Here is an 18,696-nt window from a genome sequence, read left to right as displayed (position 1 = left end):
ACTTATATGCTAGGTCTTAGTTAATGATGCTGCTAACTACAAAATTTTTAAAACCAGAATCTGGAACTCCTCCTCCTCATTCCTCGGCACACCCATCTCATCACATACTGTCAATGCTATTTAGAAGTATTTCTAAGGACAGGCCTTCTTTTGTCACTATCACCGTTTTACCACCACGACCACCACTCCCTCCATGGAAGACATTACTTCCAAGTCAGTAAATTACTCTCAACTGTTCTCCTTTTCTCCTGTCAGCTGCAGCCTCAGCACCGTTGCCATCTGTGGACTTTGATGCTGCCAGAATAATCATTTGCAAAAACTAATTTAACTGTCACTTTTTTCTATAATTATCCACATTGCCTACATGATAAAATGCAAGATCGTTATCAATTATTAATGCTATGATCACTTTTCATGCTTAATATTTCTCATAGCTTAGAGAAAATATTAGCATTTGAGTTCAGTGATGCTAATATTCCAGAAAAGACACACACAACTTATTTTCCCATTTGATCTAAACCTGAAAGTAAGAGTAGACTACAAAGCATCTCCATAGTCTACCAAAATTTGGACAACCTAAGGAAGTCTGTAGACTATTCAACTTACACCTCTGTACGGAAGGAAATTTTCATTCTACCTTCTTAATTTCTATGTCTGGCATAAAAATTAAATTAACATGAGACAGATTCATAGAGAAACATATACATATTTAATTTAAATTTTTAATGTGTTCCCAGGACTTTTCAGTGGGAAAATGAAGACCCAGAGAAAACATTAGGCTTAAATATTTTTATGCCTTTTTACACAAAGAAAGATAAATTGCAGGGATGTGACCAGATAAAAGAGCCTGAGTGAGGGGCAGTGAACTGTGGGACAGTGACTAGGAAATAAACAGAAGGGGGCAACTATTGGACAATAAAGGTTATTTTAGTAAGTTTGAGCAGGTCGATTCCAGCTCTGACCCCCATCTCTGGGGATAAGTATATTCTTTTCTTCCTGATACAAGGAGGACACCCTTCTTATGGGAAATTACCTTAGATAAAAGGAGGAAATCAGAGAGGTAGCCCTTTCTGCATCTGCTCTTTCTCAAGTGTGTTCAGCTCAAAGTAATCAATATACCAAAGAGATACATTTTGGGTGCATGATCTAAATCTTCCCACCTCCATCAATCAGGAATTCTTATACCTTGCTGCCAAACCTCCCTGTTCATTCCTGTCAGATTGGGTTGGAATTTTTGTAAGACTGCAATTAGGCATGAAAATCCTTCTTGATGGAGAGCACATGCATTTATCATTCCAATAACCCCAGAGCTATTTCCTGTGGCTCTTAGACTTAGCCTGGCTGTCAATTATATTCTAAAAGCATAACATTAAGTATCCTGAACCATTCAGGGGTCTACTATTGATGACTGTTACTGGTCTACCCAACTTAGATGCTTTGCAGCAATCTTGACAAGATTCACAACCTCAATGGGAAGAATCATCTACCAGGCTTTGCACCCCAGACTCCAACCTAAATCTTGACAGTTCACTTCTATTCTCTTATCCCAAATCAAACTTCTAATCAAACCAATCTGCCACAACTCATGTCTAATTACCTTTGTTACAAAGTATTTCTCTTGGGCGGAGTTATTGGACTCCTCTTTTCCTTCAATATTCTGTTATTATGTCTATTATGGCAATTATGATTTTCTATTTTAATTAGTGGCTTACATATCTGTCTCCCAGCCTAGATAGAATTTGAAAGCCTGAAAAATAAACTCTGTATCTTGTATAGCTCCTCATCTCCAGCATATTGGATAATGCATGGAATATAAAAATACTTAGTATTTGTATAGTAGGGAAATATTAAATTATTGAATGCATAAATTAATAAAAATGACCTTGTACAGTATGTTTACTCTTGTTCCATTTTGGATATGAGCACATCTTCTGTTAATAGATGTTTACAGTGCTTAAAGCTGTTTCAACAGCACTTGATATTCATAACCTCACTTTTAGGCAGACAGAGCTGATATCATTTGTCTCATTTTAGAGAGGAGGGCATTGGATTTTCAGAGCAAAAGAGGCTAACCTGAGATGAAATGAAACTAGACCAGAACCCAGATTTCCTGACTTCATGAATCACATAATTTAAAGTGACTTTATAGTTTGTATTATCTATCAAATATGGACAAAGGTAAATTAAGTTGTGTATTATGAGGTAAAGAGAACTATTCATCTTGAATTCACAAGAGAGAAAAAAAGAAATACAAAATAATATGATTTAATTTGTAAATATAATAGTGATTTTTTTAAAAGGATAAATTTTAAACTTTTTGGAATACTGTTATCTGTGGGCAATGTGCCTTCAGAAAATGTTTTAAGCTTTCATATTTGCTTCATCCTCCACAAATTACCTGTTGCTTTAAAAGAACTACTTCTAAAGTGGAATAGAAGTACATTAAATCTATGAGATTATGTTCATATCTCAGATTACATTAAGCCTTATCCTGTTTGTCTCTCATGATCCACATAATTTAAAATCCTTGCTCCGGAGAAAATTTGAACCCACACAATTTAAACACCTGCTCCAGAGGACTTTTGAAAGACATAAGTCAGGATAAATTGATTGTAAATAAGGGCTTTGAGTGCAAAGACTGAGCTGCTGGGGAAAGGGCAGATTTCAGAATAGGAAGATGAGAGAGCTGTTGCTCTTGTTTTTTTTTTTTGTTTGTTTGTTTGTTTTTAAATATATTTTTATTTATTTCAGAGAGGAAGAGAGAGGGAGAGAGATAGAAACATCAATGATGAGAGAGAATCACTGATTGGCTGCCCCCCTGTACACCCCCTACTAGGAATCAAGCCCACAACCAGGGCATGTGCCCCAACCAGGAATTGAACTGTGACCTTCTAGTTCATAGGTCAATGGTCAATCACTGAGCCACATTGGCCGGGCTATTTGTTTTTTAATTTAGCCTCATAATTTTAGTAGAATGAAATTTTCTAGATAAACAAATTGCATTGCAAGTTGTATTCCAAAGACAATGTAAAGGCTCTTTGGAATATTAGTAATCTATATCATCTACCCTTCTAGCTGCATCATAAGACATACGTGAAGAATAATAACAAGTAAACTTCAATATCTCAAAGGTCAGCTGAGGAGTTATAAAGTAATACATTTCTTTATGGTATTCTAAAAATTCCCACTTAATTAATTGTATAATCTGTGGTATGCTGTACTGCTCATTTTGAGACAATCCATCAATTAAGGCACCAACCTGTGCACCCAGAAATGCCTAGCTCTCGTCATTTGCTCAGACAGCCCTGTTACATTGCCAGAGTAAAGTACTCTTTCCTATTAGTAAGCCGACTTTTCCTGTCTACCTTTTTAAAACTTACCTGTCCTACATCCCATCTCTTGTGACATTAATAAACATATTTCTCTCTCTGTCCTCATGGCAAACAATTCTTACCACTAGAAGATCAAAATATGAAATGGATAAAAATTAGTTTTAATTCATATATCTGCTGGAGATAAAAAAAGTCTTCATTAAAGAAGATTTATTTATTTTTCAGCTTTTTTATATACAAACAATAAAATTCTCCCATTTAAAGGTACAGTTTTATGAGTTTTGGTAATTGTATACGATTGTGTAACCTCTACCACAGTCAACACAGGACAATTGTGAAACCTCTACCGCAGTCAACATGTAGAACAGTTTTCTCTCTCCAGCACTCCTTCTCTCTCCAGCATTGCCTTTGCTGTCTGTCCTCAATCACTGGCCTTGGACACCACCAAGGTGTTTTCTACCATTTCAGTTTTGTCTTTTCCAGTATTTCATATAAATGAAATAAAATAGCATATGTTCTCTTGTATTTAACTTATTTACGACAATGCTTTGGGGACTTATGCATGATGTTGAATGTATTAATATTTTTCTCTTTTTCAGTACTGTTGCATTAATGAGCCATAGATGGACCCTGTATATTGGCCCCTGAGCCGTTTGTTTCTGTGTAGCACACTGAAATCCACTGGCTCAAAAGCAGGATGGCACCAAACTCAAATTTTTACATATCCAATTGTTTTAAAAATAGCCAAATTATCAGCTTTTTAGCCATTTAAGATCTGCCTGCCTTGATTACTGTGCAAAACTACCCCCAGCATCTGCTGGCCATTAATAAGACAGAGACTTATGGTTGGTTATAAGAACCCAACCTCTATTGCCATCCAGAGGTCATTGGTCATTATTCCAGACTCCCCATTGTGTTGTTGAGCAACATCACTAGACCTGTAAGCATGTCCTCTGATCCTGGTCTCCTGACAGTTCCCTGTGCTCCTCCCCTTCTGGGTGGTAGGCCCCTCTTTGCATATCTCAGGACAGTATCATGCGGAAGGACTTTCCTTCTCATCGACTAAGAGCCACCCATTAAAACTTGTGTGTTACTCTCTCCTGTGGTCATATTTTTTTCTCTTGATCAATCCCCAAATCCCTCAAATCCCCTACAATTACAAAGTAATATTCTATGGTATAGATATTAGCACATTTTATTTACTAATAAGTTGATGGGCATTTAATTTATTTGCAACTTCAGCTATTATTCACAATCTTGTTATTAATATTTACATACAAGTCTTTGTGTGGGCATATGTTTTCATTTCAAGTGGGAAAACAATGAGAGTGTGCCTAAGTCATATGGAAAGTATATGTTTAACTTTAAAAGAAACTACCATATTGTTTCCCAAGTGTCTGAATGCTTTGTATTTCACCAAGAATGCAAGAATTTTCAGTACTCTACATAATCTCCAGCACATGCCACTAGAAGATGTCTTGATTTTACTTTAAGGAGCAATTCTTGTGGGTAGAAAGGGGGATCTCATCATGGTTTCAATTTGCATTTCTCTGATAACTAGTGATGTGGGTATCTTTTCATAAGTTTATTGGTGATTCAGATATATATATTTTATAAAGTGCCTGTTCCAATAATTTTCTCTTTTGAAATGGGCTGTTTGTTTAATTATTGATTTATGAGTTTTTTTAAATATTCTGTATGCAAACCATCTGTCAAATATGGATTTTCCATTACTTATTTTCTCATAATATCTGGCATGCATTTTAATTTTCTTAACTGTATCTTTTGAAGAGCATAAGTTTTAAATTTTAATGAAATCCATCTTATCAAATGTTTTACATTTTATGGTTTTTTATGCCTGCTTATGACATTTGTGCTTCATTCAATAGCTCAATTATTTCCTACCATATTCTCTTTTGGAAATGTAATAGTTGTGAGTTTTATATTAAGAATATAATCTATTTCAAGTTAATTTTTTAAAATCTATTTATTTTTATTGTTCAAAATATTACAAATAGTAATACATATGTCTCCCTTTTCCACCACTACCCTCCTCAAGTTAATTTTTTATGTGTGGTAGTAAATAGAGTATATGTTCATTATTTTCTACAGAGATATCCAATTGTTTGAGCCCCATTTTTTGAAAAGTCAGTCTTTTCCTTAATGAATTATCTTTGCACATTTGTCAAAAATTAATTGACCACTTAAGTGTGGTCTATCATTGTAATTTTTTTTACTTGACCTTCACAATCCATTCTCTACAGTACTGTTATACTGATCCAAATAAAATGCAGAATTATCATGTGAAGAGGTTTTAGAACATGCCACCCTATAATATACCTTTTTGGCATTTTGATTATTTTGAGCCGAAGGTACTTGAGAAACAGCAGGGGCAGGAAGGGCTCTCTGACTTGACCTCTCCCTTTCTACCTAAAATAGAATCTTAAAGTTCCTCATGGGAAATTTCATGACCTTGTTGCTGTACCTTCCCAAGAAAGAAAGAATATTCTTATCATCAGAGACTAGGAGTTAATGCCAGTCTTTCATTCAGTCCAATTCAGTCCAATGTCATTTTGCTTAATGGCCCTATGTAAGCAAACTTGTTAAAATAATTAATCATTTATTATTACCTTTCTCCTTATATATTTTTTCTAGTCACTGTTCCACAATTTACTTCCCCTAATCAAGCCCCTTTGTCTTATTACATCCCCACAATTTATTTTTCTTAAAAAAAAAAAAAGGCATATAAGTTTTTGGACCTACCATCTTACCATCTTCTTTGGGTCTTCATTTTCCTTTTGAAGACTCCCATAACAATATTAAATAAAATGTGTATATTTTTCTCCTATTGATCTATCTTATGTCAGTTTAATTCATAGACCAGCCACAGAAACTAGGAAGGTAGAGAGAAGACTTGCCTTCCCTACACACACCGTTTTCGTACTTACCATCAATCCTTCAGTGATTCCTCATTCCCCACAGAATAAGTCCAAGATATAGTCACATTATCTATAATACCTTTCACAGTTTTGACAGATATAGGAGGCTCTATCACACAGAAAAGTATATGATGTGCAAAGATGCATAAAGTTAAAAATAAAGTATGGTATTGAGAGGTCTCCAATTTCTTGTGTATTACTATGCGGTCTGATGCATATTCATCCAATTAATAACATTCTCTATCTTTATTATTTACTAGTATACTAGTATTTCACTTTTTTTCTTTTTCCAGTGTCCTCTGATTATTCCTTTTTGTATAGCTTTATCTCAGTGCCATGCTTTCATTCAGTCCAATTCAGTCCAATGTCATTTTCTGGCAGGCACCCTCAGCATCACTTGGTAGCCTGTTAGAAACACAAATATCAGGCTGCACTCAGGACCCACTGAATCAGATCATTTGAGGATGAGGCCGAGAATCAGTGTTTTAACAAGCTTCTATTTATTCTTACGCATGCTCACTGTTTTGTAAGAACTTCTATTTATTTAGCATCTTTCTATGATTTTTAAGATTTCTTACATATCGTCAGCCATGTTTACACCTCGTAAAATAAATAAAGCATTGATTTAAAAATGTATATTCAGAGGTTCTTATACATAATTACTAATTTCTTGTCATTCTTTAGTATTACCTTTGCTAAATTAACAGGTAGGATTATCAATCAGGCACTGGATTCTGAACTATTAATTTACTACAGTTAGAAAACCATACTTTGTGAATTCTTAGGATAACAGAGGAAGAAGAAAATGATGAGGTGTATTATAAAATACATATCAAATTCTAACACACCCTTCTTTATTTTTGAAAATTTGAACATTAAAGCACATTTTCTTTTTTAAAGTGTAAATGTTGTAATTTACATTAATACAGTTTTCTAATGTTAAATTATTTCTTGATGAACTCTTCTTGACTATAATGTGTTGCTACACTTTAATAAATTATTGTATTGAGTTTTATTAGTTCAATTTATATGAAGTTTTGAATTGGTATATTTATGTGATTCAAAGACAAAAATATATTTAAAATATAAACTGACAGCCCTGACTGGTGTGGCTCAGTTGGTTGGGCACCTTCCTGTACATCAAAAAGTTGCCGGTTCAATTCCCAGTCAGGCATATGCCCAGGTTGTAGGCTCAATCCCCAGTAGGGGGAATGTGGGAGACAGCTGATTGATATTTCACTTTCACATCAATGTGTTTGTTTTTTTTCTCTCTCTCTCTCTCACCTTTCTTCTCTCAATAAAAAAAAAGTCTTTTAAAATATATTTATATGTATAAACTGAGAAACCTCACTGCCAGCTCTGTCCCTCTACCTCACTCTGTATTTATTACTTTCTCATTCATTCTTTAAGTTTTTATGTAAATAAAAGAAAATGTACTTATACTTATCACCTTATTTTATGAAATGTGGCTTAAAATATACATGATAATGCACTTTTTTTCTCTTTAGGAAAATACCCTCAAAAATATATCTCTTTATTCCAGTGGCTTTTTTTGACTGTTTTACTTTGTAAGATAATAGATAATTTATTTTACCAGATCCTCCTTATTGATGGATACTTAAGTTGTTTTAATCATTTATTATTCTGAAGAATGTCACACTTAACAACTTTGTGTGTGTGTGTGTGTGTGTGTGTGTGTGTGTGTGTGTGTGTATATATATATATATATATATATATATATATATATATATATATCCTACCCAATAAAGGCAAATATGCAAATTGACCATACCTCCTACACACCCACAAGCCACTCCCACAAGCCACACCCACCATCCAATCAGAGCAAGTATGCAAATTAACCCAACCAAGATGGTTACAGCCACAGAGAGCAAGGTTTCCTAGGTTACAGAGGAATCAAGCTTTCTGCCTGCCCTTGCCAGGCCTAAGCCTCCACTCAAGCTACAAAGTTTCCATTATAGAAGGTAAACAAATTCAAACAGAAATGGCGGCAGAATGGAGCTTGAGAGAGCAGGCCAGGGTTGCTCCTGGCAATAGGGGAAGCAAAGCTTTCCACACACCCAGGCTGGGCCCACCCGCTTAAGGCTACAAAGTTTCAATTATAACCCCAACACAAATGGCTACGGGCCTTGGAGGGAGCCCCAGGCTTGGCTTTGCTCCAGGCTACAAAGTTTTAATTGTAGAAGGAAAATAAATTCCAGATACCAGGGCCTCCGCTTGCGTTGCCAGGGGCCATGGCCGGCCTGCAAACCACCACAGGCCCCTCACTCAGGCCGCCCCACGCCCCAAGGGAACCCCACCCTGATCAGGGACACCCTTCAGGGCAAACCAGCTGGCCCCCATCCCTGTACCAGGCCTCTATCCTATCTAATAAAAGAGTAATATGCAGATTGATCATCACTGCTACACACAATATAGCTGCCCCCATGTGGTCAAAGATCCTGCCCTCATGTGGACACAAGATGGCCACCACAAGATGGCCAGCAGGAGAGGGCAGTTGGGAGGCACCCGGCCTGCAAGGGAGGGCAGCTGAGAAGGACCAGGCCTGCAAGGGAGGGCAGTTGGAGGTGATCAACCCTGCAGGAGAGGGCAGTTAGGAGTGACCAGGCCAGCAGAGGAGGGAAGTTGGGGGCAAACAGGCTGGCAGCGGAGTAGTTAGGGGGTAATCAGGCTGGCAGGCAGAAGTGGTTAGGGGCAATCAGGAAGGCAGGCAGGCAAGCAGTTGGGAGCCAGCAGTCCTGGATTGTGAGAGGGATCCCAAATTGGAGAGGGTACAGGCTGGGATGAGGGACAACCCCCCTCAGTGCATGAATTTTGTGCACCGGGCCTCTAGTACATGTATATATGTGTGTGTATATATATATATATATATATATATATATATATATATACTAGAGGCCTGGTGCACGAAATTCCTGCACGAGGGGGGGGGAGAGGGGGGGAGGGAAGAGGTTGTCCCTCAGCCCAGCCTGCACCCTCTACAATCTGGGATCCCTCTCACAATCCAGGACTGTTGGCTCCCAACTGCTCGCCTGCCTGCCTTCCTAATTACCCCTAACCACTTCTGCCTGCCAGCCTGATCACCCCCTAACTACTCCCCTGCCAGCCTGATTGATGCCTAACTGCTGCCCTGCAAACCTGTTTACCCCAAACTTCCCTCCTCTGCCGGCCTGGTCACCCCTAACTGCCCTCCCCTGCAGGCTTGATCGCCCCTAACTGCCCTCCCTTGCAGGCCTGGTCCCTCCCAACTGCCCTCCCCTGCTGGCCTGATCGCCCACAACTGCCCTCCCTTGCAGGCCTGGTCCCTCCCAACTGCCCTCCCCGGTTGGCCATCTTGTGGTGGCCATCTTGTGTCTACATGGGGGCAGGATCTTTGACCACATGGAGGCAGACATCTTGTGTTTTGGAGTGATGGTCAATCTGCATATTACTCTTTTATTAGATAGGATAGAGGCCTGGTGCATGGGTGGGGGCCAGCTGGTTTGCCCTGAAGGGTGTGCCAGATCAGGGTGGGGGTTCCCTTGGGGCGTGGGGCGGCCTGGGCGATTTACAGGCTGGCCACACCCCCCCGGGACCCAAGTGGAGGCCCTGGTATCTGGGATTTACTTATCTTCTACAACTGAAACTTTGTAGCCTGGAGCAGAGCCAAGCCTTCTGCTTGCTCAGTGGCGGCAGTCATTTCTGTTGGATTTATTTCTATAATTGAAACTTTGTAGCCTTAAGCGGAGGCCAAAGTAGGCCAGGGCTGCAGAAGCTTGGCTTCCTCATTGCCAGGGGCAACCCTAGCCTCCTGCTCTCTCCAGCTCTGTGGCTGCCACCATTTTTGTTGGGATTTATTTATCTTCTATAATTGAAACTTTGTAGCCTTAAGCGGAGGCCTAGGCCAGCCAGGGTGTGTGAAAAGCTTGGCTTCCTCCATTGCCGGGGAAACCCAAGCCTCCCTCCTGCTCTCTGTGGCCGTAGCCATCTTGGTTGGGTTAATTTGCATACTCGCTCCTGATTGGCTGGTGGGTGTGGCTTGTGGGTGTCATGGTGTGATGGTTAATTTGCATATTACTCTTTTATTAGATAGGATATATATATATATATATATATATATATATATTTAAATAATTGTTTAATATTACATAGGTGAGATTTCTGGGTCAAAGGGTAAATGACACTATAATTTTCTTAGATATTTGCAGATATTTACCGCCTTCCAAATACCATTTTATTTTGTGTGTGCTGGTCTCACAGATATGGTAATTTTTAAATTTGGGATAATTTTTATTGGATATTTGAAAAATAATATTTTAGAGTAAGGGTGTTCCACTTAATATAAGTAAATTTGATATATTTTCATAACTTTGTCCAATGAACTATCTATTTATATTCTATGCCTAGTTTTCCAATGAGACTCGCCCAGGTCTTTGGCTTGAACCTGTCATTAGAGAAAGTTTAAGGAAGATGACATTTTGAAGATGAGGGAAGTCCAAATTAGGAGTTGGATTTTTGACATGTTAAATTTGGATTATCTGTGAGACATTCAAAGTAGATGTAAATTAGGCAGTTGGGTGTTCCAATTTGGGAGAGAATTGGGTGTTCTATCAAGGGAGAGAAGTGGGTTGCTAATATAAGTTGGGTAGTCATTAGCATATAGATGGCAATTAGAGTTCTGAGAATAGAGGAAATTACCTAGGGAAAAAGAAAGGTAAAAGAAAAGGGAAAAAAGACTAGGACTATTTCCTAAGAGAAGCAGAGCAGAGCTTCATTGACTCCATCAAGCAATGGATTAGCTAGACTGAGCCTAGACCAATAGGATCCCCTGGACCTGTGACCTCTGAGGAAGAAACCATATTAAAGAACCCATAAATGGGATTTAGACCAGAGTGTGGTTTGAGGGCCCCTTCTACAGTCTGTAGCACTAAAGAACATGGTGAAATCACATACAACTTGTTAAATCTACAAAAGCTAAATGCAGTTAAAGAAATGCTTGACCAACCAGATATCTATCTTGACAGTTTTCTGCAGTTTGTAACATGACTCATTTTGGGCAAGATGTTCTAGAATAGTTCATGTTCCAGGTACCCAAAGCAGGTTCACTCATTACAACAAAATTAGTAATATTTCTATTACAATAAAATATATTAGTATATTTCTATTACAATAAAATTAGTAATATTTCTCTCTCTCTCTCATATCCTATATAATAAAATCCTAATATGCTAAGTGTCCGGCCATCTGGATGGCTGTTCAATCCATCAAAGCGTAATATGTTAATGAATGCTAAGGCAGCTCAACTGCTCGCTATAATGTGTACTAACCACCAGGAGGCAGACACTACAACAGATAAGTTAGCTTGCTGCTGGGGTCTGGCCGATCTGGACTGAGCGAGACAGGCCACACACTCCCTGGAGCCCTCCTATGGTCCCTCCATGCTGGCCAACCTTCCATGTCCCTCCCTGGCCCTGATCATGCACCAATGGGGTCCCTTGGCCTGGCCTGAACCCTCTTGCAATCTGGGACCCCTCAAGGGATGCCAAAGAGCTGGTTTTGGCCCAATCCTGCAGGCCAGGCCAAGGACCCCACTGGTGCATGAATTCGTGCACCGGGCCTCTAGTATATGTATATTCTACATAGTCTATATATTCAATATATATCTATATGTCAATATATCTATCTATCTATCTCTATATTGATCTAATATATAGATATAGATAGATCGATTAGATAAATAGATATAGATAGATGATAGATAGATGATAGATAGATAGATAGATAGATAGATAGATAGATAGATAGATGTTAGATTATATATATGCAGGGGTGGACAAAAAGTAGCTTTTGTCCTATGCACCAGAAGGGTCCCGGTCAAGGGCAGGTGCCCAGGTTTCAGGCTCAATCCCCAGTCGGGAGCATGCAGAAAGCAGCTGACTGATGTATTCTCACATTGATGTTTGTCTCTCTCTCTAAAATAATCAATAAACTATAAAATGTAGGTTTATAGTGTGAGTACACAAAACACAAAGTTTATTCTTATATTGATCTATATTTATTAATTATTGTATTATTATTATTACCTTCTTTTGCCCATCCCTGTATATCTATCTATTTTATGTAGTTATGCAAGCCCTTAACTGGCACTAGCACAGATAATAGTTAAAAACTGAAAAAACAATCATCAAAAATAAATACTGGAAGGCTTTGGATAGTACACAAAACCAGTCAAATTCTAGAGGAGAGTTGAAGCTTGGAAGAAAACAACACAGGGAATACAAGGTGTGACTTTTCTGAGCTATTTTCCCCCTAATTTTACCCTTAGAGAAGGAAGTCATGGTGCCTCAAATGTGGTTGTAGGGGAGGAACAAACAATTCTTTATTCCTAAGGTTCTTTTGGCTGTTTTAATAATCAGATATAAGACAGATTGGCAAGAGGAAACAACCAAATTTAATACACACATTTGTGTGTGAACCCTGCGTATATGAGAGAGTCACAGAACTCCCCACACAGGAGAGGTTCAGAGCTAGATAGGGGGATTAGGATTTATAACACATCCTGAGCTAGGGTAGAGGTCACACACCTCAAAGGCTTCAAAGGCTCATTGCAGGTTGATAAGAACAGATGTCTAGTAAGTAAAAATTTACCCTGCCATGTACGTGGTTCACACAAAGATTATTACTGATATCTTTTATTATAGGCAAGGCCCCTAATTCAAGTTCTTCTAGGTAGTTAAAGAAAGGGGAAGAAGCATCTCTTGAACCTAAAGCAAAAATTGTCTTTAGCTTAAAATCCTACCTTATAATAGAGAAACATGCAAATTGACCGCACCTCCGCTAGGCCCACGATTGGGCCGGCGGGAGGCTGGGGTCGGGACTCCGGGTGGCCTATCCGGCCGTTGAGAAGATCAAGATGGCAGCGCCCAGTCCTCTTAGTTACGGGGGTCACTGGGAAGATCACCGCCCCGGGGAGGCGAGGCCGGGCTGCCCAGACGCTCCAGAGGGTCCCTTGGGAGATCGGCAACCTGGGGGGGCGTGGTCGGGCCCATCCAGCCTCTCCCGGGGGTCCCTGGGGAGATCGGCAACCTGGGGGGGCGTGGCCGGGCCCATCCAGCCGCTCCTGGGGGTCCCTGGGGAGATCCGCAACCTGGGGGAGCGTGGCCGGGCCCATGCAGCCTCTCCTGGGGGTCCCTGGGGAGATCGGCAACCTGGGGGGGCGTGGCCGGGCCCATCCAGCCTCTCCCGGAGGTCCCTGGGGAGATCGGCAACCTGGGGAGGTGAGGCGGGACTTGCCCAGCCGCTCCCAGGGTCCCTGGGAACATTGCAGGCATGTGGTTGCTGAGACCCAGACCAGGCCTCTGGCCACAGATTCATAGCTTTGCGGAGACCTAGGGCAGGGATCTGCCTCATCTGCAGAGAGACAGAGACGTGGGTGGGCCCAGCCAGGGATCAAGGGGCATGGAAGGACTCCTGGCAGAGGGGCAAGGACCCTCACCCCTGAGGCGGGGGTTGAGGGGTGGTGCCACCTCAGTAGAGGGGTGCTGCACTGCAGGGTACTGGACTGACTGATGTGATTCAGAGAAGCTCCCAGTGCTAATGGGCCTCGCTCAGGCGGCCTTCACACTTCAGAGGCAGTGACTCCTGCTCCTGCCTTGACCCAAAAGCAAGCTCACTACACCCTGCCCCATAGCAGAGCATGCCTAGGCAGTGAGTGGGAAGCCTTCCACCTGCTTCAGAGAAGGGGGGCAGTAAAGAATGGGGGGAGAGGATAGAATGTGGAGCATCCGCAATGAAGAGGTGCTTGAGAAAGAGGCTGGGAAGCCTGACTGGAAGGTTTGTTCTGTTTGCTGGGCCGCTGCCCCTTAGGAAGCGCAAAGAGCATGGCTCTGAGGGCTTCCTGTGTGCTGAGTCAAGTTCCACAGCCAACTGGAACTGGCCTCAGTTTCCTGGTCTGTAAAATGGATGAAGCATGTCCCAGTGCCTTCACTGAGCTTTGATGGCCAATTGAGATACTATATAAAGAAAATGAGGGAAGAAGTGAGAAAGAAAAGGAAGAACGAGCAACACAAAAGAAAGACTGAAGGGAACCTGTAAACCCATTGTCACTTAAATAGGGAATATAGTCAATAGTGTTGTAATGATGGTATGATGCCAGGTGGGTACTAGAAATATCGGGGAACACTTTGTAAAGTATATGATTGTCTAACCACTATTCTGTAACTAATATAAAACCTGAAACCAATACAAAATAATGTTGAATGTAAAGAAATGAAAATTGGAGTGAAATTTTTATAAATTTCAAAGTTTAAATAAAAGCTGTAAAGGAAGGAAGGGGAGAATAAAAAGTGTTTTTCATTTTGCCACTTCATTAAAAAGACAGTTGTCTTTATATGGTGCTTTTATACTTTTCTAAGTCATTATCTCATTTTAATTTCCGGGCAACTTAAAGACAAGATAAGTATTCCCTCCACTATTCAAAGAAAGGAAATCTTGGTGTCTGGTCCTAATGATTCAATCATCAAGCCCTTATTGTAAAGCAGGGTTAGTAAAATTTTCTGTGCAGGGTCATATCTATACTAATAAAAGATGATCAGGCCAGCAGGGGAGGGTATTTGGGGGCAAATCAGGCCCGCAGAGGAGCAGTTAGGGGGCAATCAGGCCAGCAAGGGAGCAATTAGGGGGCAATCAGGCAGGTAGGTGAGCAGTTAGGAGCCAGCGGTCCCGGATTGTGAGAGGGATGTCCAACTGCAGGTTTAGGCCCGATTCCACAGGGATCGGGCCTAAACCTGCAGTTGGACATCCCCCGAGGGGTCCCATATTAGAGAGGGTGCAAGCTGGGCTGAGGGACACCCTCCCCAGTGCACGAATTTCGTGCACCGGGCCTCTAGTACTATATAATAAAAGGTTAATATGCAAATAGACCAAACGGTGGAACAACTGAACAACCGGTTGCTATGACTTGTGCTGACCACCAGGGGTGCATGCAGAACATGGCAGTCATTGGCAGAAGGTGGCAGAGTGTGGGACATGGCAGGCAACAGCAGCAGCAGGATGGTGGAGCAGGTGAGCGGGAATGCCAGACCAAGGCAGGGCACTGGTTGCTGTCATTGGGGTGAGTCTCTGTTGGTTACCGAAAATTCTTTGCTCCCTCTGCCAGTGCCGAAGCCGCTGCTCACACCCGCTGCTGGCGCTGGAGCTGCCACTCGCACCTGCTGTCAGCACCCGGCACTGGTCCCGATCCCTCAGTGACGTCATCAATCACCCCTCAGGAGCAGGGGAAGATGAAGAAGCCCTCAGGGGCGATCAGGATAGCAGCTGCCACTCACACCTGCTGATGGCACCAGCCCCACTTGCACCCACTGCTGGCACCGGCCCCGATAACTCTGTGCCATCAGCTGATGTGAGTGGTGGCAGCGGGAGCAGGGCTACCAGCAGACAGGGGACCAGGGTCAGTAATGGGAGAGGCTGGGCAGAGGCTCAGAGGATGGGCTGAGACCCGCTCCTGTGCCCACTACAGCCTTGAGCCCACAGTGCCTTTCAAGGTGCACAAATTCATGCACTGAATCCCTAGTAATCTACATAAGAGGCACATCTTAGGTTGGCTTGTTCTGAACCTCCATATGGTTAAAACTGATAAGCCAGTCTTTCCACTTTGAAGAAGAAAAGGATTTAGGACAACCACATCTATTGGAAAGTGAGAGGAAAACACATATACAAAGAGGAGGTGCCCCAATTTTGGGGTATAAATTATTTCCAACATTTTGGCTAAATCCTGAACCACATAAACTTGAGGCAGATTGAGCAAAGCTATAGGCTAGGGATAGGAAGGACTGCACTGTGATTTAACCTTTTGCACTCGGATGTCAAGTGTGACGACACAGTTAGCATTAGAATAAAGGAATCGAGAAAAAGCAAGCGAGTGCAAAGGGTTAAGCTGCCACCCAAATTTATAGTTTGAATCCAATCAAATTGCCTGCTTTAAAAAAATCAACATTCTTCAGAGCAATATAACAGGATCCTGAATATTCCCAACATGGCATTCAAAATGTTTAGCATTCAATGCAAAATTACTTGATAGATGAACAGCAAGGAAAATTTATCCCATTCTCAAAATATAAGATAATTGATAGAGACAACCCCAAGCTGATACAGATGCTGAAATTATCAGATAAGGATCTTAAAGTATCTATATCCTATCTAATAAAGAGGGAATATGCTAATTGACCCTCACACTGCCACAAAGATGGTGGTGCCCACAGCCAATAAGGAGGCAATATGCTAATTGACTAACCCCCCCTCAAAGATGGTGGCACCCACAGCCAATAAGGAGGGAATATGCTAATTTACTGCCACGCCCTCAAAGATGGCAGCGCCCATAGCCACAAGATGGTAGGCGTGTGGCAGGGGCAGGCCCGGCCACTCTGCACGCCTGCCTCTGGAGTCCCCCAGTCCCCTCAGCCTCCTAGCCACCCAGGGCCAGCCCAAGGCACAGGCAAGCCTCGGATGGCGGCTTCCCAGCTGCCCAGGGCCGCCTGAGGCTCAGGTAACCAGGGCAGGCCAAGGCTTGTGCTGCCAGCAGTGGCAGCAGCAGAGGTGTGATGCGGGTATTGCCTTCCTCTGATTGTCAGGCCGCCTCCTGCCCCTGAGAGCTCCCGGACTGTGAGAGGGGGCAGGCCCGGCTGAGGGACCCCCCTCCAACGCATGAATTTTTATGTACCAGGCCTCTAGTATATATATAAAAGACTAAGCGACCATTAGGACTGAACAACCAGAATGACTGGAATGACCAGTCGACCAGTCGCTATGACCTGCGCTGACAACCAGGGGGCAGACACTCAATGCAGGAGCTGCCCCCTGGTGGTCAGTGCACTCCCACAGCCAACCTTCCATGGCTGGCCAATCTCTGTAGCCCTTCCCCCCAGCTGGAACCTCCTGTGGCTCCCCCCATCCCCTGCTGGCTGGCCAGCCCTGATCAGCCCTGATCGGCCCCAATTGCCAGCCAGGCAGAGGGACCCCACCCATATATAAATTCATGCACCGGGCCTCTAGTCAGTATAACTATGCTCAATTAGATTGAAAAATATACTCCTAATGAATTAAAAAAATAGTCTCACCTGAGAACTAGACAATATAATAAAAGTATCAAGTAGAAATTTTAGAATAAAAATTACAATATCAATCAAATTTATAACAAAACACATTTTAAACTGTTTCACAGGGGGAAAAAATAACAAGAAAATGAAAAAAAAAATCACAAAACCACGTAAAAATATGAGTTACATAACTACTTTAAAATTTGAATTTTATTCTGACACCAAAGGCTTTGCATCTAGCATATCAAAGAATATAATTCATTTAACAGAGCAATACAATAAAGTTAATATTATAACTATTCAGGAAATGAGCTTGAATCAAATTAAAGATCTATGCCAAAGTTTTATCAACCATTTTCATTATGTGTTGAAGTTGAATGGGATTTTTATTTTCCTCTTTTTAGTTATCTATATTTTTATCTTTTCTTAATTGAAAGAAACCAGACTATGTCACCCCAAAATATGCTTCTTTGGCATAAATATTACTTTGAGCTGAAGACAATGAAGAAACAGCAAACTCAGAAAAAGTTCTCCCTTTCATACCTAAAGGTAGAGTATAAATTCTCCTTAAACTGGAGTCAGATACTCATCAGCCCAAAAATGAGACTACAGGAATCTGCAAACAAACCTTACTCCAATAGTTTCCTCCTATATGTTTACCTTCCCACAGTTTGTGGCTCTTGGAAGCTTAAAACTGCATTCCTCCCTCCTGTTGTCCTAAATAATAAAAGGCCAATATGGAAATTGACCGAACAGTGGAACGACCAGTTGCTATGATGCACACTGATCACCAGGGGGCAGATGCTCAATATAGGAGGAGCACCACTGAGCCAGAAGCCAGGCTCACAGCTGGCAAGTGCAGCGACAGTGTGGGAGTCTCTCCCGCCACCGCAGCAGCACTAAGGATGTCCAATTGCCAACTTAGGGGGAGTGGGCCTAATCTGTCAGTTGGACATCCCCTGAGGGCTCCCAGACTGTGAGAGGGTGCAGGCCGGGCTGAGGGACACCCCCCCAAGTGCACGAATTTTGTGCGCCACACCTCTAGTATCACTATAAAAGTCTTGTCCTTTGTTGAAGATACTGTACAAACTGGCATTCTAAGCTGCTATTTGAGTTACTTTGGGTTTAGGTTTCTCCCACATGATATGCCCTACACATTAATACATGGTTTTCTTTTTGTTAATGTATTTTTGTATGAGAGTCCCAGCTGAAAACCTAAGATGGATTGAGATAAAGTTTTGCCTCCTCTCTGTAGTAATAAGCAAATATTACACATACAAAGTTGTTATTTTATTTATTTAAGCCAGCTGAAAGAATTGCAAGTGATGTCCA

General features: G+C 41.5%; 1 protein-coding gene across 1 annotated transcript in view; it reads right to left on the bottom strand.

The window, feature by feature from the left end:
• Positions 1 to 6,521: 6,521 nt before the first annotated feature.
• The window catches only part of CCER1 (coiled-coil glutamate rich protein 1), a 129,351-nt gene continuing 117,176 nt past the window's right edge, over positions 6,522 to 18,696 (bottom strand). Inside the window, exon 4 of the transcript XR_008556702.1 lies at positions 6,522 to 6,676. The gene's annotated coding sequence lies outside the window, so the exon portion shown is untranslated. The remainder of the gene's footprint in view (positions 6,677 to 18,696) is intronic.

This window comes from Eptesicus fuscus, chromosome 7, assembly GCF_027574615.1.
Source record: "Eptesicus fuscus isolate TK198812 chromosome 7, DD_ASM_mEF_20220401, whole genome shotgun sequence".
Lineage (NCBI taxonomy): Eukaryota > Metazoa > Chordata > Mammalia > Chiroptera > Vespertilionidae > Eptesicus > Eptesicus fuscus.
Note: the sequence above shows the minus strand (reverse complement) of the source record. Positions and strands in the feature narration are given on the sequence as shown.